Here is a 14,311-nt window from a genome sequence, read left to right as displayed (position 1 = left end):
TTGCTTCTGTGTGTGTGGGGTGCTGTTGTTTTGCAGGTTGTAGTTTGATGAACTCTAGCTGAATGATTATCATGAGAATCCATCGTTCTTCCCGTGATCTTAGAGTGAGAAGTTTGGTTAAAACCTTTGAATTGGGTCCTGCTGGCTCACGCTCACAGCAGGTTTATGCTTGGCCATTGACAACACTTATGGTTTTAGGTCATGGCATATTAGCAACACTTCATGGATTGACCTTAATGTTGGTTATGACTTTGGTCTGTGCAGGTTAGGCGTTGCAGCAGGTTGGTATAGCAGGGCAAATGCAGCATGATGGAAGTTAATTGGCAAAGCAAGATTCCAAAGGTTCAAGGTGTGACCATGTTGACATTAAAGTGAAGAAGCCAAGCACAAGTGGTTAAACCAAAGATAACATGGACATGGATAATGGAATGAGAGTTATGACCAGCCATTTAGTGATTAGGGATGACCAATGGCATAGGGTTGACTTTGGTCAAAGTTGACCAAAAAGTCAATTGTTGACCAAAGTCAACAATTGGTTAAAATTCAATTTTATTTGCATTTTTCTTGTAAATGGACAAATGATTGATGATTGTGGTGAAAAATTAAGGCTTTTGGGTTTTGGGTGACTTTGGTCAATGTTGACCAAAAAGTCAACTGTTGACCAAAGTCAACAATTGGTCAAAACTGTCACGACTTGTACCCTTTTTTTTATGTAGAATCAAATGTGATGGTTTAGAATGATGTGAAATGAATTGAAATGGTTTGAAATTTGTTTTACAATTGGTTTATTTTATGACTTGAGTGCTTGACTTTGAAAAGAACATGACTTGACTGGTAGTATGTGTTAACAAGGCCATGAAATGATGGTATAAGATTAGGATTTGAAAGGGATATTCATGAATCAAGTGGCATGATTGGCAATTGGCTTGTGACACAAGAAGGTTGGTTGTTCGGATGACCAAGACCATATGTGCATTAACAATCACATGAACAACACCATGACTTTGGATCAAGACCAATCCTCATATAAAACCAAAGTAAGGTTAGGCCAAGCATGCTAAACAAAAATAAAAAACATAAAAAATTCAGGACCAAAATCGGGGTATGACAGTTGCCCCTATTTAAGCGTCTTCAACTAGAGAATATGAAGCAGGACGTTCTTCATATGATCATAGTGGGAGATGATTAAATACTAAGAAGACCCGGATTTTGATCCTGAATCCCTATGAAATAATCAACAATGCCTGTCAGAATCGGCAAAGAAGCAATCCCAAAAGAAGAATCCGTCTGGTACGGTGAAAATCGGCCTGAGTACCGAAACAGAAAGTTGACCTGGATACCAAAATAAATGGTAACACAGGAATACCCATGGCCTGAACGCCGCACGTTAGTCTGATCACTAAGCATCAGAATATGAGAGTATCAATGTTGGTCTGATCACCGGAAATCTGGTCTGAACACCACTTCGATCTGAAAATCGGAAAACTGGCCTGAATGCCACAAGTACTTCGACTTGATCGTCGGAAACTTCTACGATCTGAAAATCGAAAACTGGCCTGAATGCCACTTCGGTCTGGATACCGGGAACTGGCCTGAATGCCACAAGTTGCATCGACCTGAATGTCAGAAACTTCTTCGATCTGAAAATCGGAAACTGGCCTGAATGCCACTTCGGTCTGGATACCAGAAACTTCATGCCTGAATGCCACGAGTTGCATCGACCTGAATGTCGGAAACTTCTTCGATCTGAATATCGGAAAATTGGCCTGAGTGCCACTTCGGTCTGGATACCGGAAACTGGCCTGAATGCCACAAGTTGCATCGACCTGAATGTCGGAAACTTCTTCGATCTGAATATCGGAAAAATTGGCCTGAATGCCACTTCGGTCTGGATACCGGAAACTGGCCTGAATGCCATAAGTTGCATCGACCTGAATGTCGGAAACTTCTTCGATCTGAATATCGGGAAAATTGGCCTGAATGCCACTTCGGTCTGGATACCGGAAATTGGCCTGAATGCCACAAGTTGCATCGACCTGAATGTCGGAAACTTCTTCGATCTGAACATCAGAAAACTGGCCTGAACGCCACTTCGGTCTGAATACCGGAAAATTGGCCTGAATGCCACAAGTTGCATCGACCTGAATGTCGGAAACTTCTTCGATCTGAACATCAGAAAACTGGCCTGAACGCCACTTCGGTCTGAATACCGGAAAATTGGCCTGAATGCCACTTCGGTCTGAATACCGGAAAATTGGCCTGAATGCCACTTCGGTCTGGATACCGGAAACTTCATGCCTGAATGCCACGAGTTGCATCGACCTGAATGTCGGAAACTTCTTCGATCTGAATATCGGAAAATTGGCCTGAATGCCACTTCGGTCTGGATACCGAAAACTGGCCTGAATGCCACAAGTTGCATCGACCTGAATGTCGGAAACTTCTTCGATCTGAATATCGGAAAAATTGGCCTGAATGTCACTTCGGTCTGGATACCGGAAACTGGCCTGAATGCCACAAGTTGCATCGACCTGAATGTCGGAAACTTCTTCGATCTGAACATCAGAAAACTGGCCTGAACGCCACTTCGGTCTGAATACCGGAAAATTGGCCTGAATGCCACTTCGGTCTGAATACCGGAAAATTGGCCTGAATGCCACTTCGATCTGAATACCGGAAAATTGGCCTGAATGCCACTTCGGTCTGAATACCAGAAACTTTCATGCCTGTCAGCCTTGGCAGAAATAGGGAAAATGATAATTGAGGCGGCACGTGGGCCGACGACCCATGCTGGGGATAATAAGTCATGAACAACCTTCAGTCTGAGCACTGGAAACAAACTTCTGGCTTATCACTTGGGATACCGAGAATGTTTTATGCTTACATGCGTATGTTTGAATTTTGCGATGGCGTAATGTTCCATGAAAATGGAAATGCTACGCGATTTTGGAGGATGCAATGCAATATGATTCTACATGCAGGGATGCGAAATGCTGGGGAAAATGCCAAGCTGAAGCAAGGAATCCTGTTGGGGAAATGATCACAATCTTCTAGACCCTGGCACTACTGTTGGAGATGCACAACACAAAGGACTATGTGGGGAAATGACCCGCCACACGGTGTTCTAGCAATGACGAGATACCGAGACTCTGACTGGGGAGAGAACGGCGCTGCAAAACTGTTGTTGGCGGAAGCGATAGTGGTTCTGGCAACCATAATCTACGAGAGGTGACTCAGCAGGGGGGAGCAAACACCGATACGGTACCGAGGTTATGCTTCCAGGAAAGAGATCATCGATCTGGGATTGAAATCCTCGATCTGGCATCGAACTCTGAGGAGCAGCTGCTTCTGCTGGGAAGATCCAGTCTGGTACTGTCAACTCCGCTGGGGAGTGTATAGTCTGACACACATGCTTAGGAAATGCCCCGAGGGTATCTGTTCTGAATAGATGATCCAAAGCACTTAAAATTCACATCAACTTTAAATGTTTATTAAGCATATACCTGTAAAGCCCTTATGTGTCATGATGCAATGTTTATCAAAAATTCGGACGTCATTTTTGCAAACAAAACAGTAAAATAAAAATGAAAACAGAGATATACTGAATAACATGATTTTATTGATTGAATGGCCTCTGAATAGGCATTTACATCAGGAAGCAATCCCTGGAAAGAGGTAATCGCAAAACAAGAATTAATCTAATGGCAATGTGAAATGGATTTCTATTGGGTTCCAATTCTGCTATGACTTGCCCGTCTTCAAGATCTTCCAGATGATCAGCCTTCTGAAAAGGTGATTAGATTGTTTTCTTTCTTTTGAAAGTTTCCAGTCATTGACATGAGATGAGATTCAGAACTAACTCAGAACGCAGTCATTCGCTTAATCCCTAACTTTTGCCTGGATCGCCCTTTTCGGGTTTTCAATCCAACGGGATACCCCTTTTTGCCTAAGTTGCCTTTTCAGGTTTTCAACTTACCGGGTGTACGATCTTTTCATTTTTAAATCCCTAATTTTTGCCCGAACCTTTTCATTTTCTTGGTTCGTCGGGATGCCCATTTTTGCCTGGACTGTTCTTTTTACCGTCCAGCGGGTCTATTTTATGCGAAGTATTTTTTAACTGCGTCTGAGTTTACCGGGGAAGTGAAGTCTTCACCATCCATCATTGCAAGCATTAAGGCCCCACCATCGAAAACCTTGGTGACGATATACGGTCCCTCATAGTTAGGAGTCCACTTGCCCCTGTGATCCGTCTGAGGAGGAAGGATCCTTTTCAACACCAAATCTCCGACTTGGAAACATCGAGGGCGCACTTTCTGGTCAAAGGCTCTCTTCATCCGACTCTGATACAACTGCCCATGACAAATGGCTGCCATTCGCTTCTCTTCGATAAGACTCAACTCATTGAACCTTGTCTGAATCCATTCAGCTTCATCTAGCTTGACATCCAACAGGACTCTTAGAGAAGGAATCTCCACTTCAACAGGTAGGACTGCTTCCATACCATACACCAGGGAGTAAGGGGTCGCCCCGGTCGATGTACGTTCTGAAGTGCGGTACCCATGCAAGGCGAAGGGTAGCATCTCGTGCCAATCTCTGTACGTGACGACCATCTTCTGCACAATCTTCTTTATGTTCTTATTTGCTGCCTCAACAACACCGTTCATCTTAGGACGATAGGGGGAAGAATTGTGGTGCTGAATATTGAAGTTCTGGCACAACTCCTTCATCATTTTGTTATTGAGATTGAAACCATTATCAGTGATGATTCTTTCAGGAACCCCATAACCACAAATGATTTCTTTCTTAATGAATCGGGCAACCACATGTCTGGTGACATTCGCAAACGACGCTGCTTCGACCCACTTGGTGAAATAGTCGATGGCAACAAGGATGAAGCGATGCCCATTGGAAGCAGTCGGCTCAATCTTTCCAATCATGTCAATGCCCCACATAGCAAACGGCCACGGCGAAGACATCACATTCAGAGGATTCGGCGGTACATACACCTTATCAGCATAAATCTGGCATTTATGACACTTCTGAGCATACTTGAAACAGTCTGATTCCATGGTCATCCAATAATAACCCGCCCTCAACAATTTCTTAGCCATTGCATGTTCGCCGGCATGAGTACCGAAGGAACCTTCATGAACTTCCTGCATTAACATGTCCGCCTCGTGTCTATCCATGCATCTGAGCAAAACCATGTCGAAGTTCCTCTTATACAGCACATCGTCTTTGTTCAAGAAGAAACTGCCTGCCAATCTTCTCAAAGTTTTTCTGTCATTGTTGGATGCCCCTGCAGGGTACTCTTGATTCTTCAGAAAGCACTTGATGTCGTGATACCAGGGCTTGTCATCGACTACCAGTTCAACGGCAAACACATACGCGGCCCTATCAAGGCGCATAACATCGATTCTGGGAGCATGGTTCCAACGAATCACCTTGATCATGGAGGATAGAGTAGCAAGAGCGTCTTCCATCTGATTCTCATCACGAGGTATATGATATAACTTTACTGTCGTGAAGAAAGTCAACAATCTTCTCGTGTAGTCTCTGTAGGGGACCAGAGTAGGCTGGAGAGTGTTCCAATCACCATTTACTTGATTGATCACTAGAGCTGAATCTCCGAAGATGTCCAGAGTCTTGATTCTCAAATCAATGGCTTGCTCAATACCCAAGATACAGGCCTCGTACTCGGCTTCATTATTGGTGCACTCGAAGGTCAGACGAGCGGTGAAAGGCATGTGGGCACCTTTCGGAGTAGTAATGACAGCGCCAATTCCACTTCCTTTGGCGTTGACGGCCCCATCAAACGTTAAAATCCACTTTTCATCTGGATCAGGTCCCTCCCCAACAACTGGCTCTTCACAGTCTTTCATCTTGAGGAACATGATATCTTCATCTGGAAAATCAAACTTCATCGGCTCATAGTCTTCAATCGGTTGTTGAGCAAGATAGTCTGACAGAATACTCCCCTTGATGGCTTTCTGGGATGTATACTGGATGTCGTACTCTGTCAGTACCATTTGCCAACGAGCAACCCTTCCGGTGAGAGCTGGCTTCTCGAATATGTATTTGACTGGATCCATCTTGGAGATCAGTAAGGTTGTGTGAGTCAGCATGTATTGTCTCAATCGCTTAGCAGCCCATGCAAGTGCACAACATGTCTTCTCAAGCATTGAGTATCTCGACTCGCAGTCTGTGAACTTCTTACTCAAGTAGTAGATGGCATGTTCTTTCCTACCTGTCTCGTCGTGTTGACCGAGAACACAACCCATAGAATTGTCCAGTACTGTCAAGTACATAATCAGCGGTCTCCCTGAGACTGGAGGCATAAGGATAGGAGGATTCTGCAAATACTCTTTTATCTTTTCAAAAGCCCTTTGACAATCGTCGTTCCACCTGATAGCCTGATCTTTCCTCAACAATTTGAAAATTGGCTCACACGTGGCTGTTAGGTGAGAGATGAACCTCGCAATGTAGTTCAACCTTCCTAAGAAACCACGGACTTGCTTCTCCGTTCTTGGCTCAGGCATTTCCTGTATTGCTTTCACTTTGTCAGGATCCACCTCAATCCCTTTTCCGCTAACAATAAAACCCAGCAATTTTCCAGATCTCACCCCAAAAGTGCACTTGTTCGGATTAAGCCTCAACTTGAATTTCCTTAACCGTTCAAACAATTTCTGCAGATTCACCAAATGTTCTTCTTCTGTCTGAGATTTGGCAATCATATCGTCCACATAAACCTCGATTTCATGATGAATCATATCATGGAACAGAGTCACCATAGCTCGTTGATATGTTGCCCCAGCGTTTTTCAGACCAAACGGCATCACCTTGTAGCAGAAGGTGCCCCATGGGGTTATGAAAGTTGTCTTCTCCATGTCTTCTGGTGCCATCTTGATTTGGTTATAGCCAGAAAAGCCATCCATGAAGGAGAATACCGAGAACTGAGCTGTGTTATCCACCAAAACGTCGATGTGAGGTAATGGGAAATCATCTTTAGGACTGGCTCTGTTCAGATCCCGGTAGTCGACACACATCCGTACCTTTCCATCCTTCTTAGGTACTGGAACGATGTTTGCGACCCATGGCGGATAATCGGTAACCGCTAGAAACCCTGCATCCAACTGTTTTTGCACTTCTTCTTTTATCTTGACAGCCATCTCTGGTCTTGTTCTTCTGAGCTTCTGCTTGACCGGAGGACAACCCTCTTTGAGAGGTAAACGGTGTACCACAATGTCTGTGTCAAGCCCTGGCATGTCCTGATAAGACCACGCGAAGACGTCAACATACTCTTGCAACAGTTCAATCAACCCCTTCTTCACATCATCTTTCAAAGCAGCCCCTATCTTGATTTCTTTCTTGACGTCCTCGGTGCCAAGATTAATCACTTAAGTAGACTCTTGATGCGGTTGAATGACCCTTTCCTCTTGCTTTAACAGCCTGGCAAGTTCTTCAGGGAGTTCACAGTCTTCATCACCCTCTTCTTCAGCTTGGAAGATTGGATTTTCGAAGTCGAAGCGAGCCATAGCAGAACTGTTATCAATAGGATCCGGTGATGTGCATCTGCATGAGTGATGGTATGTGCTTATGAGTGTGAACAGTGAGTGAAAACTAAACAAAACATTGCCAAATATTTTTATTCTTTTGAAATTTTGAAAACTGCAAAAAATAGAAAGACAGTGAACAAAATATTTGAATGCAAAAGACGTCCTTCATTTATGATAAACAATGCAGGTATTCACATAGATGAGCCCTACAATGAGTCATTACGCCCTGGGCGGAACGTAAGACTTGGACATGCATGAATAAACAAAGAAAAGTTACTCCTCTAGAAGAGTGACTTGGACAATTTCCTCGGAAGACCAATTGTTGATGACTTCACCCGGGATCCTCGGACGCACCCAGTTGTCGATGTCGCAATCACTATCTCCATTTTCATCGTTGATCGCAGAGATCTGGCCATATTGGATGACGCCAGCACTAGAGAAAGTAATCGGCCCCTGACGAGTCTGAAGTGCTGAAGTTGTAGAAGTCAGCGCTGGTTGATACCCAATCCCGAACTTGTCGTCTTTCACTGGTAATTCCAACAGACGTCCCCAACCGGGAGCAACACCTGAATCCACCAAGGCTTGCGCCTGCCAAAAGGATGAGATAGAGGCACCCGCTTTAACTTCTTCCACCGGAGCTGCATCCTTGATCTGAACTGCCTTAAAGGCCTGGCATAGGGTCTCATGAAATTCACCTTCTACCTCTAAATACTTGAATGTAGACAGGTTACTGACCAGAATGTCCTCCTCACCACAGACAGTGATAATCCTTCCATTGACCGGGAATTTAACCTTCTGATGTAAAGTTGAAGAGACTGCCCCAGCATTGTGACATGTTATGGGATATGCAAATGCACTGACATGTTTATCAATTCCAAAGGGCATTCTACCCCCTTGATTCCAGTCTCACATTTGATAAACGGTGTAAGAAGAAAATCCCGACTAGAATCAAGAAGAAGATATGAACCCCTGGGAATAGATAAACATGTGTTAAATGATATGAATGCAAAATGATATGATGCAATGCAGTGACATGGAAATCAGGACTGCTGTATCTGCTTGAACATCTGTCGGGTTGCACTGTATGAAAAGAAACCCACTGAGGAATGTAATACAAGACGAAAACTCTGCTCCAGAAAACCGGGTTGGTTGGAGGTTAAGGTTCCCTGAATTTAGCCCGCCCCTCACTGGTAGGTTCTAAGAACAGAAGTTTGTCAGCTTCAGCCCTTCAGTCGAGAATAATACGTTTACCACTGAAGGTTTGGCATTATTACGGGATAAAAGACCTCTGCTGACTCCCCTCAACAGAATATCCTAAAGCAAGTTCCCAGTCTCGGGGTCCTCAGATTGAGCAGCGAGAATGTGCCCACCAGAGCTAACATAAACGCGTCTCGGAGGAGAGGCCTCGACTGAGTTCTCGGGAAATGGTCACCAGAGTCGACGATTTCTAAAGGAATATCTGTCGTTATGGAACACCCATAGGACAAAATATATCCAACAGAAACCTCGTCTGGAATGTGGGTCTCATGAACGACTTAACGTAGCACCATACCACGCAAGCCTCATGACTATCCACTCTAACACCTATGTGTACACTCAAGCCTGGGTAGTGGGCTTATCTCTCATAGAACAGTCCCAACCCAACAAACAAACAACCCACAGAACCCACAGATACAACAAACATATGTACATGAATGCAATAAGGTAGAGCAGGTAAATGCTGAAAATAAATAACTGTACAAAAGAATAAACACCCAACAAACAAGAAACCTACAAAAGCTAGGAGGGACTCGCTTAGGGAAACCGGGTCCCCAGCAGAGTCGCCAGCTGTCGCAACCTGAAAAATACAAAGGTGCGAAAAAAACAACCGGCGAAAAAAGAAGTGACAGAAGAGTCGTCACCGTGCGTTATTTATCCCAAAGGAGGGAAAGGAAACGCTCGAAGTAAACCTGAAGAGAGGAAAGGAAAAGGCAAGGTCTTGCAACCAAATCTTGGGTTCGGGAGTCGATTATGCGAAGGGAAGGTATTAGCACCCCTACGCATCCGTAGTACTCTACGGGATCCACTCTAGTTGTTCTTGTCTAAAGGGTGTGTGTTTATCTAATGTACTATTTACTAAAAAGGGTCAAGAGAAAAATGACTCGCACAGATATCGCATCTATTGCATACGTATCTCATCTGAATATGAGAATCAGAGTCTTCGTAGCTCGGCTACCTATGGGTTAAAGAGGAGTGTGCTCGCTAAGACGTCACATCTTATGCCTACGTATCTCATCGGGAATGAGAATCAGAGCAAAACGTAGTTCAGCTAACTACGGGAACAAAGGTCTCGATTGCAACTAGGGCAAGAGAAAGGGAAGGTCTCGATCGCAACGAGGGCGAGAGAAAGGATCGCAACGAGGGCGAAAGCAAACAAGGATTAGTTGTTAGTTGTTAGTCAAACTCGGCAAGACATCGCATCTTGTGCCTACGTATCTCATCTGAACATGAGAATCAGAGTTGCCGTAGTTCGGCTACATAGGGATTGCCATCTGAACATGGACTTACAAAGGAGGACACCAGTTGTGTCAAAGGAGAGTGGGCGATGTGTTCACGTCCTAGCAGTAGGTGTCGCAGCTCGCTGAATCGAGTCTTAGGCAGTTACCTCTTTGCAATAGAACGGACTACATGCCACAAGATCGGAGACGCTTCGGAAAGGTCTAGAAGTGGGGGAAGCTCTGCCCTAGAGTTGTCATGCAATATGTACTTAAGTGTTAGGATTTACAAATGGGAATATCTACCTAATGTTAGCATGCAAAAGAATAAGGGAATCCTACCTATGTTATCATACAAAAGGGTTCTATCTAATGGGTGCTACCTAATCGGAACAAGAATTGACGAGTGGAGCAAGGAGAAGTGTTAGGGATAAGGGTAGATGGCGATGCATGAAGCAATCGACTTACAAGGTTGATGGCGATGCATAAAGCAATCGACTTACAAAAGGGTGGATGAATACGTGCTGGTTCTGTTAGGTTTTGAAAAATGATTACTCGACGTTGGATCGAGGTTTTGATCTTGCTTTGAAATGGTTATCGAATGTTCATTTTAATTCTTGTATTAACAGATGAATAAAGAATGAAAGAATAAATATTATACATTTCATGGGAGAGGGATACATTTGTTATGAATGGGGGTTGTCAAAAATCATGAAATAATTAAATCGGGCCCAAACAACAAAATGACTCGAAATATGAGTGTAAGTGCAAGAGAACCGGCTCATTGTAAGAAAGCCCAAGAGTAAGCTATGTGAGGTTGATGTCGATGCTTAAAAAGCAATCGACTTACAAGGGTGTGGAAAAATGGGCTCGACATTGAATCGAGAAAATATGATTTTTATAATTTTAAAATGGTTTTGAATGGGTTTTTTATCAATGAGATTGTGATGATTTATCATGATTGTAACATAACTCACACATAAAGGCAAATAATTTGTACAAATGAATGAACAAACACAAATATAATAATTCACATAAATCCCAAAAAAAATGAATAATCGCATAAGTCATATTAAAAATAAAATAATAAAAAATGAATAAATGATAGAAACATGTTAGTTAAATGGTAAGGCTAGATAATTAAATGTGAGAATTAAAGAAAATATCGAAAAATCAAAATGTTGGAAAACCAAGGCAACATACCCGAGTATTGAACCCACCCCACTCAAGACTATGATACTACCCTTCTCCACCAGACCACGCATGATTATTTATTATTTTGATGCTACTTTAAATATATAAACCAAAATAGATTAAACATTAGAATAAAAAACTAAAATAAAAAAAAGTTTGTTGGACTATCCTAATAAACCCAGCCGCTTGGCTGTTGGGTTCTAGAGGCTAGTAAATTGGGAATCAAAAAATGTTAATGTAATATATTAAATGAAAACATTATCAAATGAAAACTTAGGAAATTTAAAACATAAAATTTTTATTGTTTCAATGTTTATCTTTATTTAAAAATAAATTTAAAAAAAAGGAAAATGGAAACCAACTAACAGACCCTCGTCCTCGTTCTCTTCCAATCTCTCAAACGCTCCTCTCTCTCACGCTTCTTTCAATCTCTTAACGAAATCTCTCTCTCAATCGCGCCACTCTCACAAACTCCAACCAAAATTGTTCTCTCAACCGTACCTCTCTCACTCAATCGCTCTCTCTCAGACGAGACTCTCTACTCTCATCACTCTCACCGAATCTATCAACAAATACATGAAAATGATAAAAGGAAAAAGGAAAGAAATTCTCACAAAGTGTCACGGCGGCGGTGAAAGGCGTGAAGAAGTTGGCCTCCCAATCCAGGTATCCGATTTTGGGATTTTAGGGTTTTTGTTTGAGATTTTCGCCTCCAAGTTTTTTTTCTGTCCTCAATTCCTGATTCTCTTCTCCTTTTATATTTCTGCAGCTAGGGTTTCAATTGGTGTTTTTCGTGTTCCAGAAGAGTAACTCTGCAAAGCGCTTTGGGTGTTCTCAGAATCAAATTGCCTGTTTGATGCTAGACTAGAAACGGTAATATGGACTCATACTTTCTCTTTGAATTTTATCTCTATTCCATTTTGGGATTTTTTTTCTGGAATTTAACTGCCTTGCTGTTTTTCTTTTACCGCAGTGAAAATTGGTTACAAGTGGAGTGGATGGTCCCAATCAAATTTGTTCATTTTCAAGCTTTTGAATAACCAGAGCCTGCCATTGGTTTGTTACTGCATAACATCAGTTGAAGGAAGTTCTGCATGTTTTACCTACTCTACAGCAGACACTAATCCTGCAGAGTTCACCGCCAAATGAACCAGACAAATCACTTTTGCAGATTGTTTTGAATACTTGAAGATGTTGCGGTTTGGTTGATGTTGGAGGATTATACGATGCTAGCAAACCTGCCAATGGCATCTTATCCAGTGGTGTATCACGTAGGTGCTTTGACATATTGAGTTTTTGTGAGCCAAGCTCTGCTACGGATTCTGCTGTGGATTCTGACTTGTGGAGGTTTGCAATGCTATCTGTTTGGAACCCATTACCATGCTTGTATTATACGAATTGTTATGATGCATTGGTAATGGTCAAAAGTTGATGTGAATAGGCTTGGTGTTTGGTCATGCCTGGTATCCTGTTCTGCAGGATATTGACAACATGTTGCAACATGCTCACTTGGCTTAAGGCTGGTTATCCAATTGGTTTTAGGGTGTTAGCATTGCCATGTCTTATGCAGGTATGACTCTTTGGCTTATTGTGTGGCATAATTGGCATTGTTCTGGCTTAAGTGGGATGCAATCACATGGCTTGCATTAACTGTTGACTGCTTTGTTGGGATGTTTGCATGAATCTTGCTACAGACTTTTGGTTTGTTTACTTGCAGGTAAGCATGGCTTGTGGATTTTGTGTATGCCTCTGGTTGTTAATCAACATGCAAAGTGGGCTAAGTTTCAAGACTGAGCTTACATATTTAACTTGGTGTAGTATTATGATGATGTGTTTGTGCAGTATGTTTTGTAGTACCACATGATGCAATTGTTCCTGGTCTGAGTATATGTTGGATGATGCATGGTTGAATGTTTCTTGGATGCCATTTGTATGCTAGGTGTTTGCGGCATGATGTGCACTTGACCTGTCCAGGTTTGATGGTTGCAGACATGTTTGCTTGTTCCTGCAGGGTGTTTGCAAGGCAATGTTAAATGTGTTGATGAGGATGGTAAGTGAAACTTGGTTGGTCCTCTTGCAGGCAAACTATTGGTTCCGCTGGTTATTCTTTTGTATGCTGCAGGAATGTTTGGATTGATACTGTTCCATCACCATTTTGAGGGAAGCTAAAGGGTCGAACAGTTCATGAATTAATTCTTGAAGAATTTCGCCATGACCTTTTCATGCAGGAAATTGGTTTGTCGATGCTTCTATTGACAACATTATGCACATGACATAGCCACTGAGAAAATTCAGCATGTGACCCCGACTGTACAGGATTTGATCTAAGAACTTCTTTAAAGTGATTTGCACATTCACTGCAAGGGTACATTCGAGACAAGATCTGTACAGTTCTTTTACATCTTTCTTCTGTTGTCTTGTAGGATTGTCTGGATACTGAGCAGCAAGAGTGTGAAGAAAAGTCCATGTAGCCCTTCCAAGGTCTTCTTTAGTCACAAGGGTAGAGGACTTACCCTTGACAACAGGATCACGTGGTTGTACAGAAGATGTAGTTTTCACAAATGGAGCTTTGATGGAGGCATTGAAAGAGCCTATACCAGAGGTTCCTGATGACTGGATATGATGGCCTATGAAATTAGATACGTGATGTTGAACAAAATTTGCAACTTTCTCAAAGTTATGAAATAAACTCTGTATTGAATTCTCCGACATGTTAGTTACTGTTGCGATTTGCTTCTGTGTGTGTGGGGTGCTGTTGTTTTGCAGGTTGTAGTTTGATGAACTCTAGCTGAATGATTATCATGAGAATCCATCGTTCTTCCCGTGATCTTAGAGTGAGAAGTTTGGTTAAAACCTTTGAATTGGGTCCTGCTGGCTCACGCTCACAGCAGGTTTATGCTTGGCCATTGACAACACTTATGGTTTTAGGTCATGGCATATTAGCAACACTTCATGGGTTGACCTTAATGTTGGTTATGACTTTGGTCTGTGCAGGTTAGGCGTTGCAGCAGGTTGGTATAGCAGGGCAAATGCAGCATGATGGAAGTTAATTGGCAAAGCAAGATTCCAAAGGTTCAAGGTGTGACC

At 42.6% G+C, this 14,311-nt stretch overlaps 1 pseudogene; it reads right to left on the bottom strand.

Moving 5' to 3' along the window:
- Positions 1–13,406: 13,406 nt before the first annotated feature.
- LOC127129739 (FAD-linked sulfhydryl oxidase ERV1-like) lies at positions 13,407–13,936 on the bottom strand (annotated as a pseudogene).
- Between the last annotated feature and the right edge of the window lie 375 nt (positions 13,937–14,311).

This window comes from Lathyrus oleraceus, chromosome 3 (assembly GCF_024323335.1).
Source record: "Lathyrus oleraceus cultivar Zhongwan6 chromosome 3, CAAS_Psat_ZW6_1.0, whole genome shotgun sequence".
NCBI classification, from domain to species: Eukaryota; Viridiplantae; Streptophyta; class Magnoliopsida; order Fabales; family Fabaceae; genus Lathyrus; species Lathyrus oleraceus.
This window is presented reverse-complemented; position numbering and strand designations above follow the sequence as displayed.